Source organism: Lineus longissimus, chromosome 5 (assembly GCF_910592395.1).
Source record: "Lineus longissimus chromosome 5, tnLinLong1.2, whole genome shotgun sequence".
In the NCBI taxonomy this organism is placed as follows: Eukaryota; Metazoa; Nemertea; class Pilidiophora; order Heteronemertea; family Lineidae; genus Lineus; species Lineus longissimus.
This window is the reverse complement of record NC_088312.1, coordinates 19,168,563-19,190,225: the sequence shown is the minus strand read 5'-3', so window position 1 is coordinate 19,190,225 and position 21,663 is coordinate 19,168,563. Positions and strand designations below refer to the sequence as shown.

General features: G+C 40.7%; 1 protein-coding gene across 2 annotated transcripts in view; it reads left to right on the top strand.

The window, feature by feature from the left end:
* Nucleotides 1-21,663, top strand: part of LOC135488779 (beta-1,4-galactosyltransferase 4-like) — a 125,835-nt gene that overhangs the window by 81,850 nt on the left and 22,322 nt on the right. The window lies entirely within an intron of this gene.

The following is a 21,663-nucleotide window of genomic DNA, read 5'->3' as shown; positions in this document are numbered from 1 at the left end:
GTCAATTGGGGAACTAAATTAGTCAGTTGACGAAACCAGGTGCACAAATTCAGCTTAAACAAACTTGCTTGGTCAAAGCTCCATCTTGGAATAACTATTCTTAGTCAAATACAGAATAGCGTCCTCTACAGAGTTTGAACAGTCAGGCTATGCTCCAGTTTTTCGAGTTGCCGTGGATTCGGGGAGTTCTTCACCTTTATTCTCACTGGTTCCACTTTCGCCACAAGCAGTTGAGTGGAGCCCGATGGAATCTTAAATTGCCGTTCGATGACCGCCTTCATCCAAAAATCGGCAAACGTTCGTCAGTTGACAATATTTGCACTCAAAATTTGAAAAAATTTTACCTATCATATTTTGGTGAGAAAATGATAATGAGATTAATTATTGGATGCCCATGTACTCTAATTTCGCCACCCCAACTATGTGAAATTGACCAAATTCCACGTGTCAATACACAATTCTGATAAAATCGCCCAAGAAATTTAGTTTTGACTCTTAATTCCAGGGTCCTCTTTATTCTACATATGAAGTGTGAACACCCAGGTCCCTGAGGCAATTTGCTATAAGCAATAGCGTAAGACATACTTCGCGGAATGTTTGTAAGCTATCTCTAACAATCATCGTACCTTTAACAAAAAAATTAAAATTTTGATTGCTATATTGTACAAAAATAATTTTTCAAATATATCCATCCATTAAAGAGAAAACTTGTAACAAAAATCTGAAAATATCGCGTGCCGACCGCCAGTTATTGTCATTCACTTCGTTCCCGACACGGCCTATAGCCCTTTGGATCCGATATTCTGTGGTCACTTGTGGTCAACTGCAAATCAGGTCAATTGGCCTATCTCCATGACCATGAAAGCCGAAAACTTCATTGATTGAAATAAATTTTTGAAAAAAGTATATCTGCGCGACGAAGGGAATTAAATCTGCATGTAAATTGTGTAAAGTTAGCATTAGTTCAGAGGAACGCCGCTTTTCAAAAGTGCTGGCACACTTTGACAGCACACTTTGTATATTGCAAGTTCCACCAATTGAAATAAAGTCCCTTAACATGATTCATCATCTATCATCCTTTATACCGACTGCACATACGTATCATGAACTAGAATAATACTACGACGACGGCTAAAGTTCCTCTTTGACTGACACTGTAACCTCTTACTGCCAGCAGCAACTTACACTCCTAATGCTCCTACTCAAAATTTACAACGCATAATGGAAGATACATAGTACTGTTTTGAATCAATAAAATCGGACTTTTGTCTTTTCATCATTGTTCATTGTGGTTGTGTTTCAGAGGCCTCGGGCGTTTTGAATATTTGATAAAACTGTGTGAAAAGTTATACATTGTATATTTGGTATATATTATCATGATTATGATTATGATTATGCGGGGTCACGACTCAACGACTTGACAAAGCCTACACAGTTAAATCTGTACATGTATGGCTACTGTTTGTTTGTAAATAAATACAACCATGACAACATCCGGCGTGATTTTGAAACGTATATAACACTGTAAAGCTCCATTTTTTACATTCTGATAATGCTGTAAGAGCAGAAAGCGCTAAACGTCATGTTCATGTGTATCAAATCCATCACACAGCCAAACTTACTATTTTTATTCATATCATCACTTCCGCATGGGACTATTATCCATTTGGGATCGAATGAACGACCCTTGGATTGAAAGTCGGACACTTTAACAAGTATGCCACCGCGCTCTACCTCAGCTTATTCTCCGACACCGGACGATTCGACGACCTATTCGCACTGCCATCCCCTTCCTCCCGGCAACATCATTTCTTGCTTGTTACTGGTCATTTCCTTCAAGAAATCAGATCCAGGGAATGATTTGCCACGAAGAGATTCATCAACATGTCTGCACGCCGTTGGCCAGGGAGATATAGTTCTGTGTTTCTAGTATATCCATCATGAAGTTTGTAACATGGATCGTGGGTTTATATTTAACATGCACATTCAGATATTTTGACACAAATAACTTATGTCTCACTAATGCTGTTCGAAAAGCTTTCATACGAAAGTATATATCTAAATTGTGATGTGTTAAACAGTATCAAACGAGATTTGAACCCGCGTCGACTTCTCAACAATGGTGCCCGTATCGCGCATATACCGGCTCCAAACGGACGAACTATCTCCACACGGATCGTGCACAAATGGATGCTGCGTACTATTGTCGAACAATACAACAAAAATAAGTCTTTTCCCTTGCCTGCTTGTGACATTAGCAGGCTATACATGCAGTTAGAAAACTAATGCATGGGTCAAGAGGACGTCTCTATAGTTCAGTTGATATGCCTTGGGGGTACTGCAACAGCTGATCATTTCAGGAAAGGGCTTGACTAAGCGAACAAAATCACCGAAATATCACTGGACAGGTCAGTCTGTGCTCTCAGAAACCTTGGGTTCTATTTGAACTGATTTATTGCGCCAATATACTAGCATGCTCTTGTCATCAACGATGCTGCCCTCAGGAAATTTGTTGATTCCATGATATTGGTGTATGTGTCATAGGATATGTACGCTAATACCTCTGTCACTGAGAACAAACCCGTATATTTAGACTGCAGACTGCTTCGCATGGGTACTATACATGAGTGCTATACATGCCAGTGACAGAGTGGAGTGCTGATAATTCTTTGTTATGCATTGTTGTCAATACCACTCGGGCGGCGGTTTTGAATGGGGTACATGTATGAATCGACGGCAATAATGTTCACCTGTCCACCCTAAATAAAAACAAATGCGTGACCATTGAACGGTTCTTCCTGCCTGTACATCTCATGCTTTTGACGCGCCTGCACGCAATGCATATGGTATATCACAATCGATGCGTTAGATATGCAGGGTCTGCTACATGCCCGTATATTATCTCCGCTTTGACAGACTCGTTTAAAAATCCCTGTTGATTGTCTTATCCCGGGTGGAGTACACTCTCACCATATCTGATTTACTACGCCATTATATACAACCAACTTGACCATTGCCCTTCTATAAACAGGGCTGCTTTTGTCAGAACAAGCTTTGTTGTCAAAATGTGATTGCTTCCTTGATGTATAGCTGCCGATGGGATTTTTATAGGAGTGCACAGTTCCCGCAGTGCCTACATTGTGAGCAAAATTCTAATAATTTCTCAAATAAGCCATGAATGAAAACGGTCGATTTCACACAAACGACTCATCGTGCCAGTGTTCAAAATACAGGAGCTGGAGAACTACCTAACTGACGAACTATCGACATGATTCTCAATAATAACAAATTGAACTGCGCATGCTCGGGCACTGGGGGCGGAGCTACAAATCTGAACTCGAACAGCAAGTTGGAAGTTTGACTTTCTCGGGCGGTGAAAGTCGAAAAGTTGGCTAAACCGCTGGGCGGTGTCAGTTCCGCTGAAAGGTTGGATGTCGTCCTGGGTGCCGACAAATGGTACCCAGGTTCGAGATCGACTGGACAATAATCACCCTGGGTGCCATTACACTAGACAAACAGCACCCAGCTTCTTCTTCTGCACTTTTTCTATACCTACAACCGAGGTTGGCCCCACGCTCACGTAGGTCACGTGTCACGATAACCATCATTTTGCAAGATGGCGACCGTCCCTGTTTCCAACCGCGCTTTAAAAACCTTTCTTTCATCAATTCCATCTTATTCAAACGGGGTATTGGTCACTAAGGGGAGAGAGATAAAGAACCTATAGGCCTAAACGCGTTTTTTTCTGTTTATCTGTTCTTTTTATTTCGCGCACTGCTAATGCCGCAAGTACCACGGCGCGAGATAAAACGAGATTACAAGAAACGTCCTCGTCCCTAAGATCCGTAAGCCAGGCAAAAAGAAGCTGGGTGCTGTTTGTCTAGGGTAATGGCACCCAGGGTGCTTATTGTCCAGTCGATCTCGAACCTGGATACCATTTGTCGGCACCCAGGACGACATCCACCCTCAGCGTCAGTTCCCTTTAAAAGCGTTTTCTAATCCTCCAGATTGCTGGGCACTCATCAAAATGTCAGGAAATCACGTTGAGTTTGTTGGGAAGTGCTCAAAACTAAAAGCCTTTTCAAATGCAATTATGAGGCCGGAATAGACTTCAATTTCCGTTAACATGCTCCAAGTGCGAACTAATATAAAGAAAACTATTGTATGAATACATTAGGGCAACACTGAAGAGGTTTTTCATGCACCTTTGAGAAAGAGAGGGTAAGTGGTGACTTCCGCAAGAATATTGCGGAGATTGTTTTGCTACCGGTATTCAATTTTTTGATCAACTCTTCAGGCAGGCGTCCGGATCCTTGCGGATTATTATCCAATCAGATGCCCTCAATTCTGTCGTCGCGAATTTCCAAGAATGGAAGCAATCACAAAACTAGGGAACATGGCTTTATGAGCCAGTGCATCCGATTAAATTTTCAGTGGAAAGTGGTGAGGTGACGCGACAGGGTCTACTGCGCAGGCCCGGCATTCACCTTTTTGAACGATCTCCACCCAGCCTCACCTCACTTTCAATGAAAAGTGTTCATCATCAAGGAACCAACCTTACCTTACCTCACTTTAACAGTTTCTTTAACCTGGACCAATCCACACCTTGGAATAGATAACAGGTTAAAACCCTCATACATTTGGACGGATATAAAGTTAGGATTTCGTGATAAACATCTTGGCATTTCACCGTAGACTCATCTCGCAAGCGAATGTCGACGATACGAATGATAAAATTTGCATTAATTGGCAAAATCATTCCTATATCCCGTCATTACTTCAAAACCTCAGCGACCACCCAGGGTAAAGCAGGAACCATTCATATCAAATTATAGCTACAAGTCACGAATCCGATGTATCCTTCTTAAGAGCACCACGGGATTTAATAAAGCTCAAGGAGTACATGTATGTACCTCTATCGCCTCCTCCTAGGAACATGTTGACACGACTTCCGAGCCTCTCTTCGTCACGTGATCGCCAATATTGAGCATAGGATTCCCAGCCAGCTTCCGAAACTCGATCTTATCCCCTTGGAACATGCGGTCCTGACTTCCAAACCTCACTCCATCACGTGATCGCTATGTTTATTGGTTGAGTAATTTTGGGGATTGTGATTTTATCGTGGTTCAACACGACAAGGTGGTGATTTAATGTTTATTTGATGTGTCAGGCTGGTAACTATAAACTTGATTTACTCTCACCGTTACATCTCTGCACCACCCATGAACGAGAATTGTTTGAATCCTTAATGAAAATAGAGTAGGCGAAAAAAGATAACTTAAGCTTAGAACGGAACGGTTATCATCAGTCATTGTGGTTGTGGAGAAGAGTTCATTGCAATTCGCAGTCAATCGAGAGGTTTATTGAGACTTTGATCAGACCAGACGTGATTTTGAAAGTCATAGCCGGGGAGAAGTAGAAAATGTTCCCCTGGAGAAAGTGTCCGGCCCCATTGTATTCTTAATATATTATGGTTATATATAAGAGGCCATGACATATCAAATAAAAGTGCATAATAGGACTCTTTGTTCCATGGACATCCTAGGACATTTTAAACTTCTACACCGGGTATAACCATCCCCGTGTAGAAGTGTAAAATATCCTAGGATAGAATGCCCGGGAAACAAAGGATTCCATTATGCGCTTCAATCTCTGAGCTATTGATGGTCAGGGTCTCTATAGAACCATATTGCAGAATGCAATAGGGCCGGACACTTTTTCCAGTGAGGCATTTGTTACTGTTACACCGGGCCTCATGGTCTATTTCTCCCTTTAAATGTAGGGTTAACAAAAAACATGTGTTAAATATTTAATGTAACATAACTGAGACATACTAGTATCGCTTTGGCATTGTGCAGCTCATCCCCTGATTGATCTCTAAAATAAATCATTTCTGCATCCGATTTTACCAATCTATCAAAGTCATGAAATAGCTTCACGTAAAAATGCACCAAGTCAGCTCACTAGCTCTAAGTAGGCGCAAATTGCCCAGACAATACATTTGATTGTGATTCATCAAAGATCTGACAAACAATCAAAGGCGAGCACAATCGTCGATTACGAGGGATACAAGTCAATCAGGCGATAAATGGACGCTTTATGGCTTCTCCCGTAACCTTTGGCTATTTCGTCCGCATGGCATGGCGAGATGGCGACGGTAACATGGAGGGAATGAATCGATGCTGCCAAGTGCAGAATAGAGGAATGGTCCAAGGAAATTTAGCACCACGTCATAACCTACTGACATGGCCATTGGTTAGAAAGCTCTTAACCGCGGGCATTATAAGCTTCATTGTTTATTCCATTACATGACGAAGGATGTACATTTATGTGTTAAGCACCACCGTGCAGTTGTACCTGATTGTCGTTTACTGTGATTTATCAATAGCTGATTTAGGGGGTGGCCCATGAGGTACGCTGCTCCCCCTTTCGTCCAAGGCGAACGCTTTTTCATGACCCCTCTCCACAAGACGCAAAACCACTCTCAAGTCTAGCCCAGATGCCCAGAAACGAATATCTGACACTTATGTCTTTCTGATGAGGGCCCCCAGACTCTTCCTCGTTTCCAAGATTGTACCTTACGATCTCTTAGGGGCGCTGCATGCGTCAACCATTTCACAAATTTCTATATCCACCACTGTGTGAGCACAAACGTCGATTACAACGGATATGATGTAAAAATCGTAACCATTGTACGGGAGTAGAGTCCGCCCCGCCCGTAGGGGTTCTTGCTCTCACCAGTCACCGATAGAAGATGACTGGGGAGCAATTCGTGTAGCTGTACGACGAGTGCAACGAAGAATAGAGATGTAACAGGTTTATTTGCAGAAGGAAGTCCCCGGTTGATACATAATTTGTAGTGGTTCAGCTGGAGCCTTTCCGACGAGGCGTTCCCCCGACGGCAGCTAATTCCAAAACTGTCGATATCAAATCACATTGCGAACACCTGACGGTATCACGGTCACAGTCCATAGGCCTAGTTTCATAAACAACCTTGATTATTATATAACAGATATAGGCCTAGTCCTGATATCTAACCTTATACCGTCAGCTGTGCATTTATCTATCATATGTTTATTGTGTATACTAGAGACATTCTAGTACATGCCCCCCTCTAACGAAGATCGACAAAGGTACTGAGTCGATCGACCTTGTCCTCAAGGTCACATAAGGAACTACTCCACCAATTCATTAATTACAACAGCTGGATTAAACTACCGGTTGGACGATTAAACAATAATAACATATTATAGATATCTCGAAACGATAGTCATAATCCGATATGTAGATATTGTCCTGATAATCTGCATTGTCTAAATCCGATATATAAGTAGAGAAAAAAAAGTTTAATTTGTACATGTAATGAAGTTATAGCTTTCAGTTCCACTTGAATAAAAGGTATAATGTCGATGACGAATCAAACTTTGGGATAGCAATAGCGCCCAGTTCTATGTTGTGGTTCGGAATAAAGTACTCTTGAAACGGATTAAGACGACCACCTATGACAAGCAAATAAACGGACAGTTTGTTAACTACCGACAATGAGTTCCTGCCCATACTTGATCTCACATACTCCCATACGCAGTCGTCTACTGTAGCAGTTCCGCTCATACTTAGTTCTGCAAAGGGCAAGTCTCTATGAGAATCTGATCTTGTAGCGATTTGAATATTCAGTTGATCTTTCACATAGCACGGTAGCCCCTTGTATCCCTCGGACGTGGACGTCGGTTCCGTGCCTAAAGCAGCTTGCTGTGACGTATAGTGTAACTGTGTTTGATTATTCCCACTCGGTTCTTCCGTAGCGTTTTTCTTCAATGTTAGGGTACATGCTATTTGTAATACAACTATAATATTCTGGAACATCAATCAGACAGTCCGTTATTAATTCCTGATCCGCAAACTCTTCTGGTCCAATTTTGACTTCAGTAGACAAAGAATCACCACGTGAAAGTTCATCACATGTTATAATAGGTGCTACAAATATCTGATCTGGATCACTTTTACCCTTCTTGTTGCTGTCGTGGTTATGTCCTATACCAAGAGTAGGTTCTATGTCTGAACACCGGTCCGAAAGATCTGTTCCTTCTCGAAATATCGTGTATTGTTGAGAAAAGACTGTGTTGTCTTTCGGAAATCGACGAGGGCTTTCCTCTTCATTATTAGGCTCAAACGATGGTGCGTTTGGACTTAATGGTCCGACAGTAGTGGTCTGACATTGAGTTCGCTCACCGTTGTTTAACACCATCCGTAACTTCTTCCGCTGAATGAAATCCAGCATACGGGCTTTGTCCCTTTTTCTTTTCCCTGGTGATTTTCGACAAACTTGTGGTGTCATTTCCCGTATGGTCCCACAATAATCGTTTCGCCGCCATTCGAGAGTTAATTTACATCCGTCTGCAAAAACGCTTAAATTCCATGTTGCATCATCGGCGCACAGTCCAAGATTTCTTAAATACTGATCCACGAGTGTCATGTTGAAATTGAGTTTAACATTGTCCTCCACAGTAAGATATCTTCACCAAGCCCACTTAGCGGGTGCCATGTACGGGAGTAGAGTCCGCCCCGCCCGTAGGGGTTCTTGCTCTCACCAGTCACCGATAGAAGATGACTGGGGAGCAATTCGTGTAGCTGTACGACGAGTGCAACGAAGAATAGAGATGTAACAGGTTTATTTGCAGAAGGAAGTCCCCGGTTGATACATAATTTGTAGTGGTTCAGCTGGAGCCTTTCCGACGAGGCGTTCCCCCGACGGCAGCTAATTCCAAAACTGTCGATATCAAATCACATTGCGAACACCTGACGGTATCACGGTCACAGTCCATAGGCCTAGTTTCATTAACAACCTTGATTATTATATAACAGATATAGGCCTAGTCCTGATATCTAACCTTATACCGTCAGCTGTGCATTTATCTATCATATGTTTATTGTGTATACTAGAGACATTCTAGTACACCATCAACAACTTGGTGTCGCCAGAGTCTTTCAAATCCGCCCCATCTCTTTCCAAATTAAAACAATTCAAATCGCATCGAACGACATTGTAAACTTTCCCATTTCTTGAATTTTCAGAAACCGTCGTTGATCGCTAGCACTATAGATTAAATCAAGGCTAAACTATATACATGCGACATTGCTGATTGCGATGACGATTGTATGGCCAATTATTGCGATTGATCAAAGATCGTCACTGATTACCAGGGATAAAGCTCAATCGGGCAATAAATGAGCTCCATGGTTTCTCCTGTAACCTTTTGCCATTCAGTCCATATGGCATGGCGAGAGGGTCATGGACACATGAAGGAAGCAATCATTGATGTGTCCGGCCAACATGAATGCCGCGTGTAGATTCCGTATGTTGACGAATGGAGAACATATCGCGCCTGGAATACGTTAACTTTTTAAATGGTTTCTGGAGCCGTTTGCCATTTGGTTCATACGGTATGTCATGTAAAAAATGTAGGCCGAAGCAACAGAGTTAATAATCATCACCAGTCCAGGATATTTCATACTTCGTTTATTTCATTGATTGGTTTGGTTGATGATACTGACAGATATTGTTGACGGTTAAATTCGGCAAGGTCACAAATAGAGGCAATGGTTTTTCTTGGCGCTCCGGAGTAACTGGCATACACTCTCCACAAGTATTGACACTGCTGTGATTTCAAAACAACTTCCTCTTGCTTATGATGTGAATTCCTTTCCCCTAGTAGAGTGACGCGCTTCCATTTTTGCGTTTCAGCATCACTTCCCGTTAAGTTTTCCAAGAAAAAGGCTCTCATATCTAAGAACCGCTCCAAGAAGCATAAACTGACGCGATTTCCGACACATGACACGTTGACCTGAGGTAACTGATGTTTAATCTTTCAAAAATATATCACAGTTCCTATGTAAGGCTACATGCCGCCACTGGCAAAATGTCGTTAAATTGCTGAGCAGATTTTATTAGTGTGACAAGGAACATCCGTTTAGGAATATCCATCTGTTTAGGAAGAGCCGATCCCATCTCTAATGAGTGTGAAAGAGGACGAACTTTTAAGGCCACACTTCATTTATACACCTTTTTATACATTTGATTCCTGAGTAACGACTGTTGTTTTCTGTTTACAAGAACATTCAAGTGACAAAGGATTTCTTTCGACAGCTTGTTAGTCCTTTTCTTAGCCCAGTGTAAAATTTGTTAATACCATACATCTTGATAAGAAGCGTGAGTTAGCGGGGTTGGAAGTGTTTGTGTGTGTTGAGGGGGGGGGGGTCAAGACAGAACTGTAACACGATTTTTACTTTTAGTTCTGATGTCCTTATAATGACATAAACAGTTTTGATTTTACTTCGATAAGAACTTCTGACATGACAAAACGACCATCTTGAAATGAAGCCAAAACGTGCGTTTAATCTCTAATATCGGATATTTTCATTTTTGAATAATTGTGTATTTTGCACCTAATGATCGAGATGCGCTTCTAGTCAGTGCCAGCGATCAACTATAGCAAAGAGCACGACGCGTTTGCGGCTATGTATACCGCTCTAAAAGGCTTTCGCTGTTTTTCAATCGCATCTCTCAATACTGCTCAGAGCACGTCGGAATCTCACCCCATGTGGCCTAATCGATGTATTGCTAAACCGAGCATGGGGCAATTATTGTAGGTTTTGCGGGGTGAATGCAGAGGCGACCACTGGACATGGCTAGTCACTTGAAAGCGATAGAAAAGAGGACCTGAATAAACTGTTGGAGCATCAATATATACTGCGTTCTTATTCAGCCGAATACTGTGACATGGCAAATAGAACGAGAAAAAAGGAAAGGACAACGAAGAGTGAAATATGTCTATGGCACATATAAACCTCGGTGCATAGACCTATCTTAAACCCACAAATGTATTTTCCCAACACGCGGCGGCATATTGATAGTGTTTGGGGTTGCATGGCTAGGCGACTCATGTTTTATTCATTTGCGAACTGTGCGATATGATTCAACCGATTAGTGACATTGTCAATGGAATATGACATAAAGAAATAAACAAATGGATAAAATGGATAAAGATGACGTTTAGACTGTTTTGAACATGTTTACAATGGCAAAGATAATATATACGTTCGGGCAGCCCATCCGTATGGAAAGGTTTCCACTATGTTGGTGTATATAGGCATGGGCACTGCACATCGGGTTACCAGGCATGCCAGGCATGGCACTTGATGGCAGGAGATCGAAGAGACAGACTTGAACGGCTGAAGACCACTTGCGTTGGTTGAGTTTCGGCAAAATCATGCTGTGACATTAGGCAAAAAGGACAAATTAATGAAAGTGAAATTAGCCGGATCAGAATCACGTCTATCGGACCTCAGCGCACCGGTCGGAAGAACTGTCACTTCATTCCACCAATCCTGCACCCAAGCGGCATTAATCGAAATTTGTGCTTTGGTCGATTTACAAATCTTCATGAACCAGCTAAGGCACGAATAGAAGCATTCAAAGCTGCCACGTCGTCTCTAAATGTCCTAAAAGCATTTTGCTGTTTTTCAATCGACTCAGTGCACGTCAGAATCTCACCATGTGCAGCCTGGTCGATGCATTGTTAAACCAAAAGCTTGAGGTAATTATTGTAGGTTTTGCACGATGAATGCAGAGGTGACCAGGCTGGCTGTATAGCAACTTGGAAGGATTGCCCAGTAAGATGGGTCAGATGTGGATAGTAATCGATGACGATGGTTGAGTGTCAACTTGAATGATTATTCGTGTTAGATCAGCCTCGTGAAGAGTCACTTCAAAAACAAGTGAAATGGAAAAACATATGGGAGAGCGGGGCAATAATGACCAAGGGACAATTGCAGACACCCATTTTTCTCATTGTTTCAATGCCGTGAGAATGATGTTACATGTGTGTGTATTCTCACTACTGTGGGGTTGCCGGTGTAACAGTAACAAATGCGCCGCTGGAAAAAGTGTCCGGTCCTATTGTATTCTGCAATATGGTTCTATAGACCCTGACCGTCAATAGCTCAGAGATTGAAGCGCTATAGAATCCTTTGTTTCCCGGGCATTCTATCCTAGGACATTTTAAACTTCTACACCAGGAGCGAATGATTTGATACTACGAGGCTGACTTGCCGAATAGGTTTTGGTCCCACTCTCCCCTACTTAGTACTTTTTTCTTGCAATTTGATGTACATGTAGTAATGGTCCAGAGAACTAACTTGAAACTTGAAACTTCAGTGAACGTGTCCCTCAATGCTTCCCAGTTATGGCAATTTAGAGCACCAATTGATATTCAAATTGACTTGCTAATGAGTTACAGTGTCGATCATTGATTAAAAAATATCAAGAACACTTTTTAAATTAGTAATTATCTTCAGAGAGAATGACATCAAAGGCAGTCTAAGTAATAGACCACTAAGAATAACCGAGAGAGTCGTTAGCCAATCATTTAATGATTTTGTGCCCGGAGGCTGTTACTTCGTTATTGAAGAGCGTACGTATGGTAAATGTGCCATTTCTATTCACAATGGCAACAAATACGTCTTAAGAGAATTCGCATATATATGCAAATTAGTTCGAGGCATTCCTGTTGGGGAATTTGCATAATATGAATTATTCATGAAGGTAACGCATTCCTTTTTTTCTTCCGTATACGCTCAGTGCAGTGGCTGAGCAGAAAGATACACACAGCCAGGAAGTCAGTATTCTCTTGAAACAGAAAACCATTTGTTCATCAAACATTGAGTCGAGAACACGTGAGAAATGGCAACTTGTCAACTTGCGTGCCTATGAATGCGAAATAACCACAAGCAAAATATGGCCTATCTTGGGGACGCCCTCCGCCCCCATCCTCTCAAATGACCATTGGGCCTAACTGAAGACATATTTTGACCTGCAATGAGAATGCTAAACCCTGGAAGTTTTATTTGGACACGTATTCCAGTCAAACGTCAAAGAAACCGATCTGTAGTCTGCGCTCAAGAGCCTTCAGTAAACGCCGAGGACAACAAAAATAAATGAATATTTCTGATGACTTGGATGACGTCAATAAGTAAAAATATTATTCAGTGTGTGTATATGGAACGTATCAGGAAAATTTTTCACAAGACTTCATCAGCAATAAGCTCACCCATCCTCTATATATTGAATATGACCTTGAATCTATCAGTCCCATGACACCGATCTCTATGGATTAATCCCCGGCTAGATTACCCGTCTAACACTACCAGAGGTAGAGTGTACTAGAGGCTTATGAATTCCTTTTATTAGTCACAGAAGTTTGCATAATATGTACATTACAATGTACCCGTCACGTTTTTGGCGAGCTATACCTGTCACGTTTTTGGCGATCTATGATATCAAGAGAAAATAATCAAAGGTATAAACTTGCTCAGGAAAAATAATCATATCGATCACAATTTCCTTTTCGCTGTTTGCCTCAAACATTCTCCGGTCGCCGATTCATCCGTGTCTTGGGAAACCTTGCTGGTTCCATTCGACCGCACGTGTCCAAGCTAACGTTATTGGCCCTACATGGCATTGTTGCAGCGCTTATGATAACTTGGCTTTAAAATAACGTATTGAGTAACGTAGTGTGAACTAGAAGCCCTGCAAAATCATCTTTAGCTCAATTCATCAGGCAAAAACGTTACAAATGTTGTTGAGACTTGCAACTGATCCATGTTTAAAATCAACGGACGCCATGCAATGGGTTTTATTTTGAAATATATCAAACGTCGTTGATCATTCGAAAATGACTGTTAAATAACTACATTCTTTATTTTATGTCTTAGTCAAAGAACATTAATCCGCCATTAAAATGCTGAAACATTCCTTTGCGTTCAATCGCGAAGAAGAAGATATCGAATACAATAGGTTGAACCTCGTTCCTCGAGTTCTTGTCCAGTATGAAATAGAATAACATTGTGCTTCCCAAAAATCTAGCTGGGAACCGGGTTTGATAGGTGATACCTCGTCCCTTGATGATTCGTTTCTTTTTTATGAACTCCAATTTGTGGTAGCTCGCATCACGTTCCAACTGCTAACGAGGTCACGTTGGCATCTTTGATGGCAGCTATTATCCTGGGCCCATCTTTGATGGATGTTGTGCGTGATTATGTTGTATTAAAATCATATAAATGACCTACTATTATTAGCAATACACTTTACTGGCAGACATACCATCTATCTTCTTGACAGTAGAGACGTGACGCTAAGACAGATATGCTTCGTGTGATTCGATTATTTTATCTTTGGGAAATGAATATTTTGCTGAATGAAAATAATGTTTGATCACCAAAGAAAACATATCATGGATTAAGAGGAGCTGATGTAGTGTAGTACTCTGAAGGTGAAAAGCTCTATGAAAAATCAATATAGAAATTCTTTTAAAATGCATGAAATCTATGGTAAATACAAATTCGTCATAGAAACTTCTATACAGTTCTCGTAGATTCTTATAGTGGTTTCACAGGTTCTGAAATCGTAAAAAAAATCTAAGATCTTTTTCTCGTTAGATTTAAAAACTCTGTCAGCAGTGGTGTCACTTAACAGATCATGCGATTGAATGTCATGGATATGTTCTAGCTGCGTGAGTTTTTTGTCGAAGATGGGTTATTATGATAATGTCTGTTATGTGTACATATAGCGCTCATCGGTACGGTTTGCTGTTTAAGTGCGAACACATAATGTCCCTTGAACAGCCAACATTTCAAGTTGTTTTTAAAAGTGTGTGGTCCGCAGGACTTCGATGTTTTGCCAAACAACTCGATCCTGTAAACCCTTGCGCGTAGGACATGACATAATTGCATAGTGATATATCACCTCGATGAGTTAAAGAGCACAATGAAGCGGTTGTTATGATGCGGTGAAACCTTGATCATTTTTTTACATTGTTGGTTTTTATATATTAAGTCTATCAACGTACGCGCCTCGGTCACGCATGCTGAACCCTCTGCCACAAGAACTTTACAAGTAGAGATTGTGAATTCCCCCAAAACTCTAACAACGAAACTAGCCAGTTTTGTTGGTGCGACGACTGACCTAAGGTACAGCCACCTTCTGATTAGCTTTCATAGAATTTGTTGATAACGATAGTTGCAAAGTGAATCTCTGGCATTTATCAATGTACTTTCAATAATTCCTGTGCGACAGGTAATAAAGTAATTTTTGCAGATGGCACTCTTTAGTCAGAAAGCCTTCGCCAATATTTGGTGCTGAAAAACAAGAACGATTGTTAAAGTTAATGGTTCTTACCTGTATGGAAACTCCATTGAAATTGATACCACTGTACGGATTAGCTAAACAGTCAGCTATCCGTTTTTGTTCCAATGGTAGTAGCTTCGTGTTTGATGTTGGTTAAAAGCATCAACTAAGACTAATGGAAGTCACTGGCGTTCCGACAGAAAAAAAAGTTGTTTGCCAAGAGCTTTGGTTCACACTCGGGCAAAAATAGAGAGCAAAGTGATAACAGGCGACGTCTACAGTTAATATGAAAAGGAGATGACAAATCTGTTGGATTGCCGGAGTAGTGCAGGCCACTGCGCTTGTCACCAGTGTCTTCCTAGACATTACTGTACAATCGCCCAATACTTTTCATAGAGCTTAAAAAAAATATTCAAGTTGTTGAATGCCAAGTTTCTTCCAAATTTAATACTTGATTACCAATGTTTAGATATGCATCGCATATAAATTTCAACAATGTTGTTGTTTATACATAAAGATACATTCAATACAATGTACAAACCAATTTTCATCGCGCTGGCGTGCCTATACATGTAGTTACCGCACTCCGGCTTTGTTTCTGAGAACGAGCGGGCCAAACGACTGTATATTCTGTTCAACCATGAGGCTTCCGAATACAACCAGCAAGTAATACATTTTTGTCTGAATATTATAATATTTAATAATAATAATAATAATAATAATATTTTATTGCGCTTAATGTATACAAGGATACTATGGCAAAATACAGAATACAGAATACAGCACAAAACACAGGATACATTACGGAAAAGAAAATACAGTAGAGTATCCAGAAAAGAGCAAGTGTTATGTCAGAAGTAAACTACTTCTTAAATCCCATATAGATTTCAAGTATTTTCCTGTTTTAATTATAACGGATGTATTGGATTCATCTTATGGAAAGACTAGTGTCTGAAAATACCACCTGCGACATCATTTGCCTGGCGTAATCGTCACCGCGATATGTTCTATATATACATATTGACCTTGGCCTTTCTAGCTATTTCTAGTGGCATCTTCTCCACTGGCTGAATAGATACACCTGGACTTCTTTTCAACACCTGGCAATAAATAATTTCCTCGACTCGACTCGATGATGCAATAATTCAAATTTTCACGCCACCGATTTCCATTACTGATGGAATGTAACTTCGACACTTTTTGCGAAATTCCATTATCAAAATTCGTCTCGGAGAAATTGAAATTTTTCCCTTCCGAGAATGCGATTATTCATGGAAAAGGACATGATGCCAGCAAATCAGATTATATCGTTTCAATTTATTTTATTTTTTTGTAACTCGATCATGGCCACTGGCAAAGTTAGATACCAAAAAACAATTGGTTGAAATATAAAGATATTAGTTGATTTAATAAAACCAGAAACAACTGTAGACTGCTCATTATCTGACGGGTTAGAAAGTTATGATGTTCAATTCGATATTGGGATCCTTGAGAAACTAAACGGTGAGTAACTCCCAATAATATCCACGTGTAATAGCATTGTATTTACCATATACATGTACATGTATATTTCTAATGGCAATCGGTAGGCGAAAACGTATTTTTAGATAGTAGAATGCCAAGCATGCATCATATTTTCATGGTTTGCATTGATGACCGACATGTACATGTATCTATATACTCTATCTCAGGAACTATAACACCAGACAAAGAAAAGTCACTAGGCCCATCTTAATGGTGAATATTCATAACCCTAGTAAAAGCATATTACGGGGTAAGGTTCATCAGTCATACCCGGTCAAATAGCAGATGAGCATCAAGATAAAACAGGATATTTTTTACAATGGTTTTGGGACACCCTGTAATCAAAGTACCTATTCAAACTTTTCAGCTGCTGCCTGACATCTTGACGGCATCCTAAACCAATCGCGATGTCGTTAATTATCGCATATCTGAAAAATCTCCCTAAACTTCCCACCTGCCATTTTGGCATCGTGCCTAAAATGAATTGATCATCCAGTTGAGTGAATTTGTTCGTGTTTGCCAATTAACACAGTCATCCATTCCTTCTAAGAGACAAGCCTAAACTAGCAATTTTATTTGATTAATGCAATAAAAACAGCGGTATTATCCAAGCATAATTGAAAATTGTATCAGTTTCTCTAAACAACTTCTGATCAGTGCTAAATTAAAATACCACCGAACTCCTCACAAATTAGTGCTTTCTTACTAACCCTAACCCAATACGTAAGTATTGCAATCAAATACTTTATTAGGCTGGTTGAGAAATACATGTATCTGGGATTTTCATGCTTGTATATATTCATTCGAACTAGAGAGAGTTTGAAATGTCATCCTAATCAAAATTAATTTGCTTCAGAATCGGCTCATCTTTGACTGACTCAATAAAAACATATTTTACTGTTCTGGGTAAAAGATAAATCGCAACAACTGCCGATCAACGGGGAAACATTGTGTGCGAACCGAAAACAATTCGAACCAAAAAGAATTACAGAATCAGTTAGTGAAGCCATCCTTTAATGTTGTTATCACCCTGAGGCAATGAATCTTCTACGATGCGTGCTTGTTTATTTCAACCACTTTTATCACCTGTAGCTATAAACGGTCTCACAAAAACAAAACGGAACTGAAATGATAGCGTCTCATCAATTTCACCTCGATAATAGAAAATTTAATTGGTTTTTCGATTTGGTTTTGTGTGGAAACCGTCCTAAACTGCTTACTTTCTTGATATGCGACACCAATACGAATCACGCCTACGGTGGACGTCGGAGCCGGAAGGTTATGTTGCTAATGAAAGTGGTGAAGAAAGCATTAAGTAAAGTGGTCTATCTTTGGTAACAGTGTAAATTAGCGATATACATGTACATGTATTTGCTTTGCGTACATGGAAACATTTCGTAATTGTAAATGCAAGAAAAGAAAATAGAGAACAATATTCTTCTGCACAATGGTCGTGTGAACAGTAGAACAGTGTCAAAACCCAAGGAATTCCGAGAAGGAATGTCACGAAATAGATACATCTCTCGTTCTCTTACTGAATGTTTTTGAACAACATCCGAGTAAATGTAGGCCCATGGTACAATCTACGATGAATCACTGATGGACCCATGGTACAATCTACGACGAATCACTGATGGACCCATGGTACAATCGATGATGAATCACTAATGGGCCCATGGTACAAACTATGATGAATATCACAAACCATGTGAGAATTTATCAGATGTTTGTATCAAATGAAAACGTCCAGTGTATAAACTAAAGTCTGATGATTACGCAATACTGCAGTCATAGGTATAATCATAAACTGTGCCACCAACATGTATCATATAGTTTCGCTTTGCTCTCCCATGCCGTTCAACAACAACTTAATAACTTAATTATATATAGTCATTCAGACTCAGCTACAAACACGATCATTTCATTACTGCCTCTCCCAAGTCACGCGTCAATGTAATCTCACGTGGCCTAAGGGCGAGCTGGCGTAAGGTTGAATCGGGTCCCAATCACGGCTCAGAGTCCCCGGGCTTCTCCCTCACTCCCGCACGATCGTTATGAAGCCAATACTTCCCTAGTTTTCCTGCGCCAGTGATTCCTCTCTCCGGGCCAAACCAGTCGTGAATGATACGAATTAGAGCTTAATGGCGTATGAGTTATAATTGAATTGAATACAAACGGGAATTGACGAGTCATGTTTGGCGTGCGAGTCATATGCGCTAGGTGAAAGTTTATATAAAGCCATAAGAGTCGGGATTTTCTTAACGGTTTCAGTGAGTGATTTTCGTTTTAAAGGATCCCATTTTAAATATATATATGACTTTGTGCAACGAAACATAATTGGGATGCATTTGCTGTGTAATAACGTGCGTTTGATTGATGCACTTAAGGGAATGACACGATTTTACTCTTCTTAATGGTGTTAATGGCAATACGGATAAACAAGAAGAGTTTAAGATGATCTATGCGTCCATATTTCAATTCAGAATCAGCATGAAGATTACTTGAATGTCCGAAATTTCTTAAAATGAGGTCAGTCAGGTTTTTGTAACACAGAAAAAAGGAATTTATCGATCACGTCGTGCCGATGTGTCTTTTAGTCATATGCTTCCCCCGAAGAATGCTTTTGATAGTTGTTGACAAACTTTCTCCGCTAGGCTCGGCAATTTCTTCAACATCAGGTATTTGGTAATTACGAATTATTTGCAATTGCCGTTGTCGCCTTTTGATGCTACTTTTACTCCCTCCCATTCACGCTAGAGTGTAAGTTGAATTCCCAAATAACCGCTATGGACCCGCGCGTAGTTTTCCGGACGCGGCGAATGGTTCTGAACACCAAGGGTTAAACTACAATGTGGATTGTTGTCAAGATTTCCGCGAACCCAAGCCACCGCCTTTACAATGTCTACGATATAATCTATTTACACCAGCCACCAGCCCAGTGCGTCACCCCTACGTTGAACCCTTCACCATTACTGTCATCTCCAGACGTTGGGTGTCATCGGGGATCAGCGTCCCCGAGGGCTGGCTACCTGTTGCGCAGGCAGGTGCCGCGCATTCCAATCTGTATTACATGCATGGCATCACGTATTGATATTCAACAAGATCGAAAAGACATCGAGGGTACATTTTATAATCACAATCTGGTAGACATAGTACGTGAGCGTGAAGAGAAATTAGTGAGTTGACTATACGCCAACGTGAACGCCTATCGCATTGTATAACTTCCTGATTACGATGTCTTACAATGGGAGAGGCGTTCCCGTTGGGGTTTCGGGGACTATGCGAGAACTCCCTATTGCCTGACATAATAATCGGATAAGTTATTAACACGATGTTAACGAAAACGAATCAAGAAACATGATAAGAAATGTTCGGTCAACATAATTGTGCTCTACTAGAAAATGAGTTGTTAATTATGCACATTTCAGCACCTCCGGTCATTTCGGCGTGAATGGATACAAATGCAGGCATCACCAAACTATTCAATACATGTTTACCTCCATCGGCTTATCCCAATAAGGAGTTAGTTCTCATTGGACCCTTTTAATCAGCCATAGTCCCTTACCATGCCTTGCTGGTAGAGGGATTTGGCCTAAAAATGCGCTCATTATTTCTCAGATCCAAACTCTCGAAACTCACTGGCAGAGCAATCGCGTTCTGTTGACAATTATACCACTCGACATTGCCCCTGATCAGCCTAACTATCTATCACCAATAATAAAGCCAGACCAGACCGCAGATGGCAACTAGGATTAGGGGTCAATGTAACGGTGACATTTGACCATAACTTCCCAGCTTCCGTTAACAGATATCAATTCAGCTGATTATGCTTAATTGGTAAATATCACGCAGGGATTGCAGACAAAAATGATTTTCATCAGCAATCAGACTATTGTGGAACCTGGCCATGCTATAGCCTCATGTTGACAATAATTCGGTACTTATTTAGGTTATGACGATGCTGTCTAATTATAGTATCTAATCTGTCATTTTCGCGGCATATGGACCGTTTTCGCTGTCACCTTTCAAACTTCATCCCTCGATCGCTTCTCAAGTTGAAGAGATCGAAACCAATCTGAATCAAAATGTCTTGGATTTTGAGTAGCTGGACGATGATTTGCACCAGTAATCTACCGCAATCACTTAATAGAAGCGTCTCTTGAGTGTTTCGAACGACGACCAAGTTTCATATCAAAATCTGCCACTTTACCACCACGACCACGCAGTCCGGCCACAGTCTAACAGACAGCGAGAACACTTAGTTTCAACATGATAACACCATCTGATCCGGCTGATTGGTTATACTTGGCTGATTTGCAGTTACATGTAGTTACAATAGTCTCTTTTTTCTATCGACTCGTTCATTTACTATAATTGCTAATACATGCACTTACTACAGAATGCCAGTGGCATGAAGTTAGCAAGGTTTTATGATGTGCCAGTGTCATCCTGGCATATATCATCACGGAGCAAGAGCGCGGGCTCAGCGGCATCAGGCGATGACTCCATAATCTACCAACAAGGTGCTGTTATTCGCTGTGTGCTTCGGAATATCGCCTTGATCAAGAGTACTGGTTTGACTGCGAGACCCAAGGGAAATTTCCCGACTGAAACTTAACCTCTTTTTTCTTATTATAACACAAGTATTATGTAGTAATAGATTATAAAGTCATGAGCATTTTTGTAATGGGTCAATTTCGATTTGATTGACAAATTCAGTGATCAGTGCCAATGCATGAATATCCGGCAACTTCCCATCCTCATTCAGGTTGTGATACTCCTACCTCGTATACAAAAAACATCGAGAGGCGGAGTATATTTAAAACCACTGGTTATGTCAGGATGGAAACATCAAGATAATCCTCAAACACTGACCTGGATGATGGAAAAAAGCTAGACGATGATTTGCACCAGTCATCTACCGCAATCACTTAATAGAAGCGTCTCTTGAGTGTTTC